This window comes from Dermochelys coriacea, chromosome 16 (genome assembly GCF_009764565.3).
Source record: "Dermochelys coriacea isolate rDerCor1 chromosome 16, rDerCor1.pri.v4, whole genome shotgun sequence".
NCBI classification, from domain to species: Eukaryota; Metazoa; Chordata; order Testudines; family Dermochelyidae; genus Dermochelys; species Dermochelys coriacea.
In genome coordinates, this window is record NC_050083.1 from 17102544 (window position 1) to 17119894 (window position 17351).

The 17351-nt window shown below is 49.4% G+C and overlaps 1 protein-coding gene across 3 annotated transcripts in view; it reads right to left on the reverse strand.

Moving 5' to 3' along the window:
* Positions 1 to 17351, reverse strand: part of FAM163B (family with sequence similarity 163 member B) — a 61405-nt gene that overhangs the window by 6709 nt on the left and 37345 nt on the right. Inside the window, exon 2 of one of the 3 annotated variants that reach the window (XM_038374786.2) lies at positions 13063 to 13215. The exons of the other annotated variants lie outside the window; for them this stretch is intronic. The gene's annotated coding sequence lies outside the window, so the exon portion shown is untranslated. The remainder of the gene's footprint in view (positions 1 to 13062; positions 13216 to 17351) is intronic. 3 annotated transcript variants of the gene reach the window in all.

Here is a 17351-nt window from a genome sequence, read left to right on the forward strand (position 1 = left end):
ATTTGTGATTCCAATGGAACCCCACTGCCACAGACTCCGCTGCCCCCAAGGGTGTTTCATTCTCTGATGTACCGGGGTATAATCCAGACCACTGGGGGTTGTGTCACCTCTGCAGTGCAACCTGGTGTGCCTTGCAATGACTAGCTGTTGTAGCTTCCAACCCAGATTGCTCACAACCAGCCACCACCATGCAGGCCACGCCCACATGTTTGTGGCCCTACAATCTGTCCGTCACACTTTGGTTTTCACCAGCCTTGCTTATACCGCAGGGTGACCCCCCCCACACTCCCAGTCCAGGACCTTCTCCCCAGAACTGTCTGTCCTGCACTGGCCAGCCCACTCCCAGACAGCCCAGAAAGATTAAGTTCATTATTGCTTTAAAGAAATAAATATATACCAGCTTATCCTGAGAAATGAAGTTACCCACACACTTTAACCTAAACACATGGGATTAGGTGATGCAATAAAACAAGTTTATTAACTACAAGGAGATAGATTTTGAGTACAAATAAGAGGCATACAAGTCAGAAATGGTTACAAGAAAAATAAAGATAAATTAGTGCCTGACTTAAACTGTATTAGATTCAAGTAAAATTTCTCACCACTTGCTTCCTGACCATACACTTCAGGTCACGACCCCTCCCCAAGTCCAACTGCCATTCCCTTTGTTTTCTTAGCTGCAACGAATGTGCTGGGCAAAGGAGAGAGAGGGGTGTCTGTCCTTTCTTTCTATAGTTTCAGTCCCCCTCTTGAAAAACATTTCCAGCTGGGAACTAGGAGACAAAGAATTGGTGTGGAAGGTTATTCCCTGCTGGTATTTTGAGCTGCCTTTGTTTTCCCTTCCAGCTGGTCAGGTCTCCCCACTCTGCTGGGTACTAATATTATTACAATTGTGTGTAGGGTGTGAATACAGGGGTGTATTCCATCATACACACCATGTGGGGTTCTGCTGGAAAACCTCAGGCTCGGTGGGGTCACTGTGGAGTTGGTGGGGGCAATGCTGCCCGGGGCAGGTGCACCCTCTCTCTGCTCCTGCCCCAGTCCACCCCCTTGCATTGACCCACTCCTTCCCCTGCTTCACAAAGGGCCACATGTGGATCTGGGGAGTCAAAATTAGGGCCTCTGGGTCTGATCTGAAGCCCAGTAAGTTGATGGAAAGACACCCACTATCGCCACTGGGCTATGGAGCTGGCTTTTATGTTTATATAACAGGGTTGGGTCAGCAACCTCTGAAGCAGGTTTAGAGCCAGGCAAGATATTGGGCCTAATACCAACGACTGGCTTGGAGACAGTAAATCCAGTGTCTCTGTGAGCTAACAGTGTCTCTCCTTCACTCTGCTCATTCGGGTGCCCTGCTAAATATTTTCCTGTTACCTAGACAAATCGTCTTGGTTAACGTGGGACTCGGGCCTGTCCTGTCAGCTGTAACAGGCTCTGACACTCCACAGGAGCGCTGGTGCTGCCAATCTCCATTTCTGAGCACTCCCGAACTATAACTCAGCTCACCCCACAGCGGGACTGAAAAGCTGTGAGAAGAAAATAAGAGTTTGGTTTGGATGTGAACCTCCCCAGCATCACAGACACAGGCTGGCACACACACACACAAACACACACACATACACATGCACTGCCCCCCCCCAAGTTCTGGACAGCCTCCCACCCATGCCTCCAGCTCAGAGCACCGGGCCAGCTGGCTGCACCTTGGAACGGCTGACTGCATGTGAGTAATGAAAACACAACTTTGGGTACCTGGAGCCTCGGGGAGCAGGAAGCAAGCTGCATGCAGGGGGGCAGAGTGGGGAGGCTGGACCAGCTGACAGGAGCCCTGTCCAAAGCAGCTTCATGCTCCTCATGTATAAAACATCATAATGAACCTATCCTGTGGCTTTTCTCCCCCCCCCCATTTTTTCCTTTCTCCTTCTGTCAGGAGACCGTAGCCAAGTGCTGTACAAGGGCCAATGTGGCCCCACAGAATCTGCAGCTTTTTCAGCCTTGAACCGTGTCAAGTCTTTAGTCCTTGTTAAGAGCATCCTGCCAGTTAAAAAGGTAAAAGCCCCTTTTAAATACCCCAAGGCCTCTATTTCTGCTGCTGAGCTCACACTGGTTTGCTACATGGTGTGAGCTGGGCTGCTCACAGCTGCCTCACCCTGCTGGGTGAGTGGGGACAAGAGTTTGCTTCGGGTCAGCTATCCCAGCTCAGCCCAGGGTGGGGGACAGCACCACCCAGCTTCCTTCAAGCGCACAGCAAATGCTCGGTAGCCCATATGTTCAGCAGGTGCCCAGATTTTCAGGGAAAGCAGTAACACCAGGTCCAATGGCAACTGTCCTCTAGACGTTAGCTTCCTAGGGCCAGGGCATACCCATTCCAGGGAGTAGTGCTCTGTGATGCCTGGGATAGGTCCCAAGAGGTGATGAGTTCCTATTGCCATTACAGCACCTCTCAGGATCAGGTGGACCGCAGCTGAATTGTAGTGTTCCTCCAGCCACTCCATTGGACACCCCCACATCTGAGCTTGGGACAGGGAGCATCCAAACATGGAAACCTGGTTCCTTCAGCCATCTGCTCTACAGCAGGCCTATGACCTTAGAGACAAGTCTGGCAAGAGAAAAAAAGGCCGACGGGTCTGAGTTTATTACATGAGCCTTCTTGGGCTTGGACGTATGAGAGCAACGGAGATGCACACTCTACAGCATCAGCTGGCAACAGAGACCCCAAGAATTTCAGCACAGGCTCCAGGCCTTGGCTTGCTTACACAGGGCCCTGCTCAGAAGAAGGCCACAGCCCAGTTTGTAACAGCCTCCCAAGAGTAGGAGAGGGTGGGTGAGATTCTGTGGCCTGCGCTGTGCAGGAGGTCAGGCTAGATGATCAGAATGGTCCCTTCTGACCTTAGTCTCTATGAATCTATGAGTAATCGTTGGGTTAAACAAAACAAAAAAGCCAGCTGGCCTAGTGTTTCGATCCTGCTGTCCCAATGGAGAGCGATCAGGAGGGAATAAAAGCATCCCTGTGGGAACTCCACCCAGCGCAGCCTAGCCACTTCATCTCCCATCATTGCGCTGTCCGTCTCCCCGTGCCAGGCTTGCAGGCAGATCAGCAGAAACCTGGGGCTGAAAGCTGCTGACAGGTACAGCAGCATTAGCATGGATGTTTGACCGCTCTCCCCAAAGCTGAGAGATCATCACCCATCAATGGTCCTGGAGTCCTATCCAGGTTTGAACCCCAACTGGAAGAATCAAGTGCTATGATACTGCTGGAAGTCAAGCACTGTTGGATAACACTTGCCACCAGTTCCTCTGTCATCTTACAGTTGTTGGGTGAAATTCTCGACTGGTGTAAACTGATGCAACTCTGTTGGAGACAATGGAACTGTGGTAATTTGACATCAGCAGAGAACCTGTCACCTCCCTCCTGTATCATATATTTATCTAATCTATATCTGTATATATGGAATAAAAATACTTCTGTTGTTCCACCTATAACATGACCAACTTCAACTCTGGCTGGCCCTGGTGTAGCTGCATTGCCATCCTCGGGGTGGCAGAGGAGTTACTGAGAGCGTTCCCCCCACCCCCATGTTTGCATGCAAACCAGCCAGAACACAAACATCTCTGTCAGCCCACTCACCCGCAATAACATCGGCGCTGTTATCATTATAAATCTTTAGCAGCTCTCTAGTGCTGTGAGTGCAGGCCAGGGCACAGGCTGAACTATGTAAACTACCCAGAGCATGCCTGCCCTGAAAACCTCCTTCAGAAGTGCTTTAACGCGGCTGGCCTGCAGCAGGTTAACACAAAACCATCCCCCCATCTCCCAAATTACTACAGCACCAGAGGAAAATCAGCCTTATCTGTTAAGGATTTGCGTGGGTTCCAAAGAAAATAAATCGACAGTGTATGTGCAGTCCAGCTAAAGTTGGTAAGTACTGACTGGAGAAAGCAATATCATATTTTATGCTGGTGCTGAACGGAGCTGTAGGAGAGAGTGTAATTTATAGTGCTGCTCAATGCTGGGGCTGCAGGCCTTCTGGCACGATGCTTCCACCGGGTGAGCGCCTGACATCCCGCACTGGTGTGAATGGGCGTCTTACCTGAATACACACTGAGGGGGATGTTCTCAAAAGCACCAATGTGACTTAGGAGCCTAAATCCCATCTTCAGATGTGATGTGCCCCCAAAGTCTAGTACCATTGAAAAAATCAACGACCCTTCGGGTCTGGCACAATGGAAGGCTGCGTGTTCAGTCAGGAGCTATGAGCTCCATTCCCAGCTCCTGAGGTTGCCTTTAGTGCCAGAATGCTGGGCCAAAGGCATCCATAGTGCAAGTCTAGTGAAATAAAGGGAATTACACCAGGGATGAAATTGGTCTATTTTCTTTACAGCCTAATGGCAGAAAATGTCCATTGCATGGAGTAACTTGGGGTGCTCCAGCTGTTCCACATCGCCAGTGCCCTCCAATCTAGCTGGGATGCCCTTCCCCTTCTTTAGCAATATGGGCAGGGCATGCTGGTTGCAACCTCCCGGCACCTGTCCATGTATCTCCTTGCGGAATAAGCAGGAGGCTGTGGCAGTCAGTGTGCCTGTCTCCTTGGCTTTTCAGCAGGGGAGTGGCGGTTCCATGACCCAAACCTGGCCAATCTGATGTGAATTGCATGTCACTGGTAATTTCTCCCTCTGGACCATGCTCACTTTAAAAGCTTTCCCCAGGGTTTTCCCTTTCAAGGGGGGAATGTCCAACTGGAGCTGCAGTTCCTCTGCCGCAGCCCGATGGAAAGGCATGGCCAACCCTCTACGCACCGTGCCCAGGGAACGCAGTGCTCTTTCAGCCTTGGTTAACGTTCAGCAAAATACACAACAGCTGACAAGCACCTGCCCCCCCCGACCACATGCCTCTGGGAGTGCCTGTGTTCCACCAGCACTGGGACAGGAGGGTCCGTCAGAGCCCCTGCTGCCCTGCCCCACTGGCTGCTAGGACGGCTTAGCTCAGATACGCACAGATTCACCAGCTGAGCAGGTACGCTGAGCAGTAACAGGGCCACCTAGGTTTTAAACACACCCATTCAGTCCCAACCCTTCCTGTCTGGGGGGCAGTCCTGCAGCTCCTACTGGCTGAGTTGGCAGAGTGCAGTGGCAAGTTAGGAGAGCACAGACTAACATCTCCCCCACAGGGCCTGGATCCCCACTCCTGCACCTCCCACCTGGAACAATCACTGGCCCACCCTCAAGTCTCTAGGATCTATGTGGATGCAGGGGGAGGAGAAGGGGGAATGGGGACAGTAGGAGGCCAGGGCTCCCCATCCTGGCAGTGTGGCTGGATTACAGCCTCCCTGCCAGGGACACCCCCCACCCCAGTGAGCATACTGGTTGTATTACATTTTCTCAGGTACACTTTGCATAACTGGATGTGGCACAGAGCATCTCCTCTGCCCACCTCTGGGCCCTGTCTTCCCAGACCTCACTCCATCTCTACTGGGGATCCGTCAGACCCACAAACAGGCTTTCAACTCCTTGGGAAAGTGTGGGTAGGGAATTGTTACCATGGGAGTGGCTGATCCCTGCTTGCACACAAGCGGGGGGGTAGCTCGTGACTTTCCCTCAGCAATGGTCACAGGTCAAACCAAAGGGCAAAGTTTGCCCTTGTTCTCACCTATGCAAACCCGTGTGTGACTCTGTAAGTGAAAGGGGGATTTGCCTGGCAGTCTCCCTGCAGCTGGGCATTGGTCTCCTCTAACGTGAATGTTCAATGTTTAAACACAATTCTTTTTTAAAGGGTAAATGTCACCTTGCGATTGTTTATTCAGGGTAGAGACTAATTTAGAGCCTCTGACAACTGGGCTGCTACACTGTCAATAGCATCATAAACATTGCCACAAGCAGACTGGCTCGGAGACATGGGCCAACGTTTTCCAAAGTGGCTAATGATTTTAGTTGCTTCGCTTTCTGGGGTTTGAGGCCCCTTAAAGGCGCCTGATTTTCCCAGGGTGGGTGCTTGGCTGTTCCCAAGACGTGTCATATGTTAGGCCTGCAGAATCACTAGACCCTTCTGAAAATCTTGGCCATTGGCTGTACTTAAAAACTGGATCCAATTCAGTTCTTGATTCATCGGAGTTTGGGATGTTCAGGGAACACAGAAACATGGTGCCCCAAGGGGGAAAATCTGCAGAGATCCAATTTGAGGATGAGAAAGAGTGAGGGGCAGATCCCAGCAATTTGGTGACATGCCAGAAGATTCTATAGACTCGTTTAATCTCTTGTGCGCATATATATTGATTGCTTCCCTTTCAAGTCTGATGCAGGTTGTGTCACTCAACAGCCTTTCTTCCCACAAGGAGGTATGAGAAATAATCATGGGGCTCTGTAAGGATCACAGAGTCCCTAAACTCAGCATACCCTGGGCCTGATTCTTCTCTCACCAATTTCAAGTTGGTCTGACTACACTGACTTCCTGACTGACACTGGTGGAGAGAGAAGGAGAGTCAGACCCTTGGGATCATCCTGCCCCAAATAATTGTCTTGCGATGCCCTGTGATGGCCAACTTGCCAGAACATCCTCCCCATCTTACCCCTTCCCTGCCTGCTCACTCCATCGCCCTGCCTGGTGCCCTTGTGCTCTCACAGGCTGGGCTTTGCAATGAACACTCTCTCCTGGAAGGAAAGGTAACTGATCAATTAGGGATGGTCACATATCATCCACTCACGAAAGCATATCTATGTCCTGTGGCTGAAGCAAAGGGATCAGGAGTCTGGAGTCTATTCCATGACTCTGCTGCTGACTCGCTGGGTGACCTCAGGCCAGGCACATCACCTTTCTGGTCCTCAGTTTCCCCATCTTTAAAAGGGGGATAAAGTTATCAACCTGCCATTGTAAAGTGCTTTGAGATTCCCCAAATACAAGTACATTCTAAGTATTTTGATGCTGATGCTGATTCCCTTTCTTTCATCTTTCATTAATTAAACCACCATTCCCTCCCTCATGGAATAAATAACGAAGGATAGCACATGGTCCTGCTTCCCCTATGTCCTGTGCTTTCAAACACAAAGCCACAGGCAGCCAGCCATGTATAGAGCATAGCTAGGAAAATCCCATATGTCAGGATCTTTGGAATTCTTAGGCACCCCTCAGTTATAACTGGGGCCATTTGGAGTTTGCTGAGTTTTTTTAAACATATTGTCTGATGAACAGTATAGACCTGGAAGCTTTAAACTCTCCAGTGTGCAAGTGGGAGGGGAGGGGGAGGGAAGGGGGAGAACAGAAAAGTGCAGCATATGGAGGCCCACAAGCTGAATAGTTCCTGTCTAGACCGCCTTTACATTTGTTCCTAATTTCATGCTCCACAGGTTCCCAGATTCACATATGTGGTAATGAACAGACTGGTAAAAGGAAGTGCTTTGCCCCTCTGCTGTGGTCTTGGAGAAACTATGCAGAAGCCCTGGTATGAGGAACACAGGCGCTGTGAGGTACCGCTCACAATGTAACTCCATATGGCTCCATCACTATGTACAATTAGGAGCCCTAGAGCTACTGTGGATGCCTGAAGACACTCCCTGTCCAAATTCATTCCCCCACCCAGCGCATTTTCTTTTATTGCCAAGAGTGAGGAAAGGCCTGCAGCCGAATGTTAACTCCACGTGGCCTGAGGTGGACATTCTCCTTGGTGCTCAGGGGTTCTCTAACGCGTCCTCCCCCCATTCACATCTGCTCCCCTTGCTCTTGGCCTATGCGACAATCTGTCCTCAATACATCCACTCTGTCAAGTTTGTCAGGACTCCCCCAGGCACTGTTCCTCTTTGGCAAGCCTGTCTCCACCCAGGGTCGGTGCTCAGCTCTGGCACTGATCAGTGCCTGACGTAAAGGAAAGCCGTGGCCTGGTCCATGGCTGTGAGGTGGGAACAGCTACCGAAAGCGAGTTAAGAGCTTGTTTTAGAGTAGCAGCCGTGTTAGCCTGTATCTGCAAAAAGAAAAGGAGGACTTGTGGCACCTCAAAGACTAACAAAATATTTGAGCATAAGCTTTCGTGAGCTACAGCTCACTTCATCGGATGAAGTGAGCTGTAGCTCACGAAAGCTTATGCTCAAATAAATTTGTTAGTTTCTAAGGTGCCACAAGTCCTCCTTTTCTTTTTAAGGGATTGTGACACTGTCCAACAGCCGGCATGGAGAGATCCCTGTTTCTGGGCTGTACCTTGGAGCTTCACAGCAACAGCCAGGATAGAACTTCCCGATCCCTGTTCCAGAAATACAGGCCACAGTGCAAGTGTGCCGTAGGAGAATCTCCTGTAGCTAGTAACCGTAGAGCACCTAATGACACACAGTAATTGCTCTGACTCTGGCCTGGATACATGGGTCTGTTTGGTCAATTGCTCATTCTGGAGAGAGAGTGGGCTGCCATTCAACCAGAAACCAACTCCAGCCAGAGGCCACGTGAGCTCCCAGACCCCAGAAGACACCTTCCCTTGTTCCCTCTTGTCCTGGCACATTTTGAGAGTGGCTCCAGTCAAGAGGAAGAAAAGAAACTAATGGATTTGCAAATGGAAGAAAACGTCTTTTCTCTCAATAAACAATGCTCGTCTGCTGAAATCGGGGCAGATGTTATTTCAGTCTCAGGTGTATAAAACGTGCCGGAAAAACCCTGCCTGCTGAGAGAATATGAGAGAGACAAGGTGGGTGAGATCATATCTTTTATTGGTCCAACATCTGTTGATGGAAGGTGCCACAGAGCTTCACAAAGCTCTTCAGGCCTGTGGGAGGAATTTAGTGTGTCTGAGCTCAATACAAGTTAGGAGAGATTGTTAAGATTGATTTCCTTCTCTGAACCTGAAGAAGAGCTCTGTGAAGCTCAAAAGCTTGTACCTTCCACTAACACAAACAAATCCAATAAAATATATTACCTCACCCACTCATCTGGTCTGCCTCAGATCCTAGGACCAACACCACTGCAAAGAGAGAAAATAACACCGTTCAAAATGTCAGTCAAAAATGGATCACACTGTCCCTCTAACCGCCGGGGGTGAGTCTGTGCTGAAAGAACACCATGGTGTCGCATGTATGGCACACTTTTCATCATTAAAGCACTTTGAAAATATTAAACAATCCCCACAAGCTCCAGCAAAGTAGGTAAGGATAAATAGCTCTAGTTTATAGATTGATAGACTGGGCCAGAGAGGGTACAAATACCTGATTTTCACACACGTCTCCAGTTCTGTGGTGCAGTTTTACACCTGCAAATAATTTAGCCTGCATTTTTTCTCTCACAATGAATTGCAGGCACAAATATTAGTAGGCTGGCATGTTACCTCCTCTGTGTGTGCCTGCATCTCAGCTCGTTAGATGGCTAGCCACTAATATTTGCATAATATTCAGTGTAGGAACAATTATGCACTAGCAAAAACTGAGGCTGGATTAAGAACCAGCTGAAAGAATCAGATCGTAAGGTCACAGCAGAGTGAGGTCTGGAGTTAGAACTAGAATCCAAGGAGTTTACAGACACTAGAGCAAATTTCCTCCTTATACCCCCACAGACCTGCCTTCTTGCTGGGTCCCCCTGAATAACCCAGGAGTAGCAGGAAATTTTCTGAGTCACGATTAACAGAGAACAATTTTTTTTTAAAAAATGGAACGTCTAAAGCAAAGTCCCAGCTCTTCACCAAGACTGCTGAAAAACAACCACCATTACAATGCTAATACACAACACGTCTCTGAACAACAGCGTGAAAAACACTGAAATTACCCCAGGCACAAAGGAAACAGCGTCAGTACAAAAAAAGAGCCCAGTGTCAGAAAAAGGAGGAAAAAGTCTCCTTGTTAACTATTAGGTGCCAAAGGGCTGGAATAAAGACAAAGTCATTTAGAGCCCATTGACGTCAGTGGAAGCTTTGCCATTGACCCCAATGGGCGTTGGACCAGATCCTTCAGTTCTGAACAGGGACTGAATGGGAAAGATGGGGGAGAATTCAGTGTCAAAGGCAGCAAGCGGGGCTTGGGCAAGGGGTGAGTGGGAGAGGCTGGGGCTTTCACAACTACTGTGCTGAGCCAGATGCCAGTTAACGCCGTGCTTTTGGACAGCCAGGAAGGCAACAGCAGCTACTTAGCTGCCTCCTCCTCTTCTTGGATGTCACTGAAGTAGGTGCCTGGAGTCAAGTTTTGCCATCAGTCTCAGGCCGGCAGTCTGGCTGTGGTCAATGGGGCGGCTCAGGTGTGAGTCTGAGCAGCATCCAGCCAAAAGCAAGGAGTACATTTCACAGCTATTGTTCGTTATTAACACAGTTGTTTGGCTTTGTTTGGCGTTGCTCCTTCTGCCCAACTGGCTGAGATTCCTCTGTGTTTGGGTGCAAAAAACCAAAAAATGTTCTGTTTCCAATAACCACCTGAACAATGGTACTGAAAAATGCAGAAGGAAAATGAAGCTTTTTTCATTGTTGTCAAAAAATAATTTTTTGTGGGGGGGGAGGGGAATACTCCATCTCCCATCCAGCCCTATGACATATCAAATCAAACTGGGCTGAGTGTGAAGTACATGGAGACAGGATAAATGACAGAAAACACCACTGCACTGGTATGACCTGGCAGAGCTATCAGGTTTCAATGTGGATACAGTCCCCAAAGACTTTTGCATGGCGAGCCTGTAGCATTGCATGATGGGACAGGTTCTGCTCTGCCCACAAAAGCCAGGCTCCCATTCACTTCAAGGTGGGGTTTTGTTCCTGGAATCTGCCCTGACTTGCAACCCATTCAGCCCCCCCGCCCCACAATTTTAGACTCGGCACCTTTATTCTGCATCAGATGAAGTGGGGCCGAAGCCAACATTCAGTTTTAGAAACTGCAGGATGACGCGTGATGGGCTCTCTGAGCCTCCATAGAAGAAGCCCACCAGCACAGAGGTGTTGGCTGCTGCAGGCAGGTATTCGCTGTTGATGGATTCCAGCCGCCTGAAGCGTGGACACCCAACGGGCCAGCCCCAAGCATGACTGACTGACTGGCTAAAATCAAACATCTGAATTTACAATGCCGCAAGAGCTGAACTGCTCCATTGATTTTTGTCCCGAGTCATGACGTGGTGTCTTTCATTACCAGTCCCACGCCCAGCCGGCTGTCCCTTGACAGCGTTGCTGGCTTATGCAGGTGTCTGCACGCAGTTCATTTCCAATGGGCAGCTGAGCTCAATACTAACACATCAGCTCTAGGCCATTCATGATCACCATTGTGCTGGGCTGCTTGGAAGAAGGTTGTGTCTGGTTCGTAAATCTTCCCACGAAGGCCCAGCAAGGGAAGATTTACATTTTTTTGTTGGGGGGGGGAGTGGAGAAAGAATTGCAAAAAAGCCTGAAAGAAAAGAAAGAAAACATGCTCTGTGAACAGTTTGGGAATATCTGAAAAGAACCCTGCTGCCTAAAACCTGATTGTTCCTGTCTTCATGTTTCTCATCAGTTCTTCCTTTCTGCTTATATGTCTATTTCTCAAGGGCCTGGTATCCAAGATCCTCACAGTAGTCTGCAAATTTTAACAGTCTAGCCTTCCGAGCACCCTCCTTGATGTTATCGCTGCTGTCCCAGGTGGGGAAACTGAGGCACGGATTATTTTTGTTTTAAGGCCAACATTTTCAGACGTAGCCACTGTTTTCGGGGTGCCCTACCTGAAACTCCTTGGGCCTGATTTTCAGAAGTGCTCAGAGCCTGCTTGTTATTATTGTAGTTTCAACCCATAAATATAGCTGAGGTGTGCATGCTGTGTGGGCTAGGAATGAAAGCAATGCTTAACCATCAGCATGCTGAGCTCTTTTGAAAATCTGGACCTTGAAGAGCTGTAGGGGCTAAGCCCCACCTCAAATCTGGCCGAAAGGTGTATCAGAACAGATGTGCCCTAAATCACTAGGCACTTCTGAAATTTGGGCTGCCAGGGTCTTGCCCAAAGGTCACACTGTAAGTCTTTGGCAAAGCTAGGAGTTATACCTGTACCCCCTGACTCATAAGCCTGGGCACTAACCACTGGCTTGTGCTGATGGAGACAATTCTATTGCTCAGTTCCCCGAGTGCAGGCATATTTGGCTCAGGGTGGGGTTGTCTGGAAGGAAGGGGGATTTCGACGAACGGTGTAGCCATGTGAGAGACGTAGGTTGAAAAAGGGCCAATTATGTAATTTAGATGCCTAACTTTAAATAACTCCGATGTTATGTATTCTCCTAAAGAATATCCTTATGATCACACCCACAGGTTGTTCTGTGTTACCGATTACTCCCGCTCAGAGCTTATTTTACTTTAAATGTAAAATAACCCACCACCAGCAGCAATAACAACCTACCACACTTACGATGTTGTTTATCCCATAAACAGAGCTGTCATACGGATGCCGGGTAGGCTAGGAGTTGTTATGTAGCTTCAACACATAAACAAGCGGTTGTCTGCATGCCATATAGTGTAGGAATGAAAATAATGCCTACTAATCAGAGCACTGGGAACAAATAACCAAGCTACTGTATGTGCCAAATGTATTTTTCGGTACAAAGCGGCATTATGCACAAAAGCTCTGGACTGTGGTGTAACCGTGATATCAGACGTCTGGAACTCAGAATGTCTAGGTCCTCTGCTCCACCATAATGGTGGCACCACTAGCTCAGCAGGTGACCTTTATCTCCTGTACTCTATCTAGCTCTATTGGAAAGAAGTGGAGCTATTTCCTGAGTGCTACCTCGTTATATTGTCCAACATGTTTCTAAAGTAAATGAAATATCTTAATACCCCCCTGCCCCAAATCCCCACCCCTCCCTGAAAGCTCAGAGCCAAATGCTGTAACTTCCACGAAAACCAGACCAACATGACTTCTCCCTAATAAAGGGAAGTTGGCTGCCTGCTACACAAGTCACAGTTCAGACCTGATATGAACGTGGCAGGCCAGCATGAATCACGAGTGCTTTTCTAATTGTGAAGGCTGCTTTCAACCAAAGCAGCCCACAGGGCCAGATCTCCCATCCAGAGTCCTGCTGAGGTGGGGGAAAGAGGCAGCTTTCCAATAGGTAACAGAAAACAGACTGTCACCAAACTGCATGTGAAAGTCAGAAAGGAAAAACAATACCAGCACAAGTGAACTCCACAAGCCTGCAGCTGCTTTGCTAGTTGCCTGGTGGAGAGAGTTCTCACAGCGATGATTTGTTTCTCACCATCGAGAAGTGTTCGCCTGGGAAGAAAGGGCCAGGTCTGTGCTGCTATCAATGCATCTTAGGAGAGCCTGTGGGAGGGAGGCCAAAGCTGATTTTAGGTCAAACCCATAACACAAGTTAGACCATCTGAAGGGCTGCTCCACCTTGTGTCCAGCTAACCATAACCCCAAAGGGAGGGAACAGCCAGATGCCAGGACATCCCAGCCACGCCTCTTTCTGACGGCTGGCCACACCCCCTACATGAGCAGCTGGAATGGGAGGCTGCATAGGAGCCAATCTGGGTAGATCCCTGCCCCAGGAGGATTCCCTTGGGTAGATGAAATCCTCAAGAGGCCAGCTAAGCTGGCTGCCATGATGTAAGAGGAAGCACAGTGCATCAAGCGGTGGATTACCTGGCAATGGCCCTTTCTACCTGAGAAGACTTCAGGCATGAAGAGCGCAGGCTTCTGATTTTATCCCCAAATTATTTCCAGAGGTCTTGGATTCACGCTCCTAAATCCACATCAAGATCTGTAAGAATCTGGGGCCTGGAGCCTTTCCCAAAATGTCTAGGAAAAACCTCCAAGGCACAATACAGAATCCAGCACACGGCCTGGCTGTGTGGTGCCACTTCAAGGTCCTGCAATGCATTGTTGTTTCAGGTGTGAAATCCTTGCCCATAAACCTGGGGGAAAGAGGCGTCATATTTGGTCTTTTTGTTGAGATACCAAGTGGAGGTAATGCCCCTGCCCTAGGTTTCTAACTAGCATTGTCCATCAGGCAGTATCTGCTGCACAAAAGGCATTATGGACACAAGTATGCTTGAAGCTGCCATTGGAGGCCATCGCCATCATGAACCGGTTTCCAAATGGCAGCAAGCCCACTCCTGTACCTCCTGCGCCAAGCACGGCACAGAACACCATGCACCCTTATTACACAGTCCACATGGTGTGAGGAAGGGGTACAGTAGAATTTGGCACCTTAATTAACTACAGGCCTGATTTCCAAAGCAACTGGGGACCCATAGTACCCATGAATTTGCGTTGGATTTGTGGGTGTGCAGCATCTCCACACTATGAGACTTTATGTGCCAGATTTTCAAAGGAGCTCAGTATGTTGGCCTCAGGTGTCCCCAGGGCAGCTGCTGGGTGCTGAGCACCTTTGGATGTCTGGCCCCAAATGTGGGTGCCAGGCTGTTGAAAATCTGGCCTTCTATCAAAAGGGGGAATGAACTGGTTGCAAACACATCTTTCACAACAGAGTGGGTATTTACTGCACCCCATTATTTATGCAGCCTTGACACTGCTGTCTTCCCTTCTCTTGTGTATCTGGCCTCCCTTTTTATTGTGATCATGTGGGGGGAAAATAACTGGGGTGTTGACAACTCCCTCTCTCTTTAATTTAAAAATGAGTTGCTAAGCTGTGTTATTGGGAAACACCATAAACTAGAATAATTTTAAACCATTTGTTACAGTGCCTTTCCAAGGCTAAAATATTCCTGCTCATCTTGAGGAGTAAGGAGAGTGTCTGGCACACCTTCACTATAGGTAATATCACATCTCCTGCCTGGCAATGTGTGTCCCCAGGCAAAGAAAGCACTGAGCGACAAAGATGTTAATGCAGTTTGAGTGTAACCAAAGCTATCTGCCTTTCATGGACACCATACACAGGATGTGCTGCTCTGGACGGCAGCTGAGGTCTCATCTTGACTGGGGAAAAGTCTGAATATAACTCAGGCTCAGCTCATGGGATCTAGCTAAGCTCAACCAAAACCTGACCACTTTTCCTAGGAGACATGCACCTGTCTAGGCACGAACTTGGCGTTCTAAAATTGGGCTAAAGGCCCTACCTTGTGTCTACTCTGGAGAATGTGGTCGAGTTTATTTTATGTTCGTTAAGTCTCACTTCAACACAGCTGCTTTTCCCAGTCAGGACCAAACTTGAGTGGGTGACACCAAAGCGTGAGCAGTGTGTGAACACTAAAGGCTCACAACATTAGTGAGCAAGTACTCACACACCTAGGGCTAGCCAAGCCACCGGGACTGCCAGGAATTTACCTCCCAGCCCAAACAAAGTCCTTTTCACGACCTCCAAGCCCACCATGTCGAGGAGGAAATTGTTATTGTACAGATACCGGGGGGGGGGGGGGGAGGAGTAGGCTGCAGAGGGATTAAACGACAATAATACTTAGTCCTGCCTTGAGTGCCGGGGACTGGACTAGATGACCTCTTGAGGTCCCTTCCAGTCCTATGATTCTATGACTTGCCCAAGGCCACCTAGTAGATCAAGGTCAGAGCACAGGTAAGTACATGTGGCTGGAACAGGCATGTCTATCGTCCATGCCCCCTGTGGGAGGTGCTCTGGCCAGCCAGGTGATGCCATCAAAAGTCACTGTATAGACACAAGACAGTGTAGAGCCAGAATTCAGGGCTGATTATTAGCAGTAGCAAGCCAACTCCAGCCTGTATTATTCAGTCCACATTCAGCCTGCATTATTCCAAAAGATTCAGGGCCAATATTCCTAAAAATGTCAGGCTGCGGATCTACAATTCCGTGCCACGGGAATAGGCAGCAATCAATGTTTTTAAAGCCCTGCCGGAAGGAAACTGAAACCGACAAGTTTCAAGCTCTCTAGCAGGAATCGTGTCATTTGCAATTCCTTGCTGGCTCACAACAGCACGGCTGGTGGCGGACCGGATAGGTGGCTCGGTAGCAAAAGCTGTTATTCATGCACTGTTAGAGGAAAGCCAGTTGTTTAATGAACAGGACGGAGAAGACAGAATGGAAGGAATGGATCACTTGATTGACATCCGCTGATCCAGTCTTGCTCATGCCTACCTGGGCCATCTGGCCACCAGTTGGGGATGCTGTTGCCTGTGAGTTTGGAGTGCTGCTAATCAGAGCTTTCCCACCATGCCCTGATGTGGATCTGCAGTTCTGCTGATATCTCAATCATAGTGATTGTCTCATGAACCTTGGGCTGCCTTCTCAGTTACATTAAGGCACAGCCGCGCACACTGGCCCTCCTATTGCACACAAACGCATGGGGGGGGCTGCAGAGACAGTTGTGCTCAATAGTAGGGAGACAAGTGGGAGAACTGGGGGTGAGGGGAGGAGGAGGAAGCAGGGGAGGGGGCATATATGGGGGAAGAGGGGAAGCTGTGGCAGCAAATGAATTGCACAGGAAGTCATGTGTGGAGAAAGGGGGATGCCAAAGGCGTCTCCCTCCCTACTTTGGCAGCGTGCTGCTCTCTCCAGGCCGCCTGGAGGTGCACACTATGCACATGAGAGGAAGCGGGGGACAGGGTCGTGGCTTTTCTATCTGCAACACCTCACAGAATGAAGCAGGCTGCCCTATCCTAACCCTCTTGTGTACCAGGTCCCCATGCAAACCAGGGCCCACATCAGTGACCTTAACACGCTGGTCTTCTCTGTCCTGGGCACCTCAGCTCTGCATCACTGAGCATTTCGAAGAACAGGGTAGTGCCCCAAAGAGACCCGGGGAATGCTTCCCTGCTGTGCTTCAATCTCCGTAAAGGGAGGCACAACGCTCTGGCTATTCCTGACAGCATCACCACTGACACTGGTCCCCAAAGAAGAGCGTAAATGACAAGCGAATCCTGTTCCTTTCAAACTCCATTAGCCAGCAATGAAGTGCCCAGCCCAGGAGAACCAGGACAGGGCTGGCAGGGAAAGGAAATGTTTTCTCCAGCTTCTAAGACAGGATCAGTGACAAGGAGGGGAAGAAAATGCTTCCCCTGAGTATGGGGCCATGCTCAACATGCATTCACAGCAACAGCTGTAAAGACTCCTTCAGCTGATTCACTGGGCTCCTTCGGAGAGCCGTGCTGAGAACCAGCAACCCTGTAAAGAGCACCAGGGATCAGCCTGGGTCCTGGGGAGAGCAGAATGAGCCTGGGGGCAGGTCTAAGAACCCAGCCCAAAGCACAGCTCCTGGTCTGGGCCGTGGAGCCTATGTGGGGCCTTGCGGTTCCAGAGCTCCGGTCAGGGTTTGGGTGGATTCTTGCCAAGAGCAGTTGTGGTGGAGGCTGGGTTTTTAGCAGTGCTTAGGGGCTTGAGGCATCCAAATTCAATGGGGCTGGGTGTTTTAACTCCTCCAGGCTCTCCTGCTGGTGACGGGAAGAGGCTGATGATTGAGGTACACTGCAGGGGAAGGAGCTGTCGAAGATTCCAACACATGGGTCCGGCAGGGCAGACACCTGCC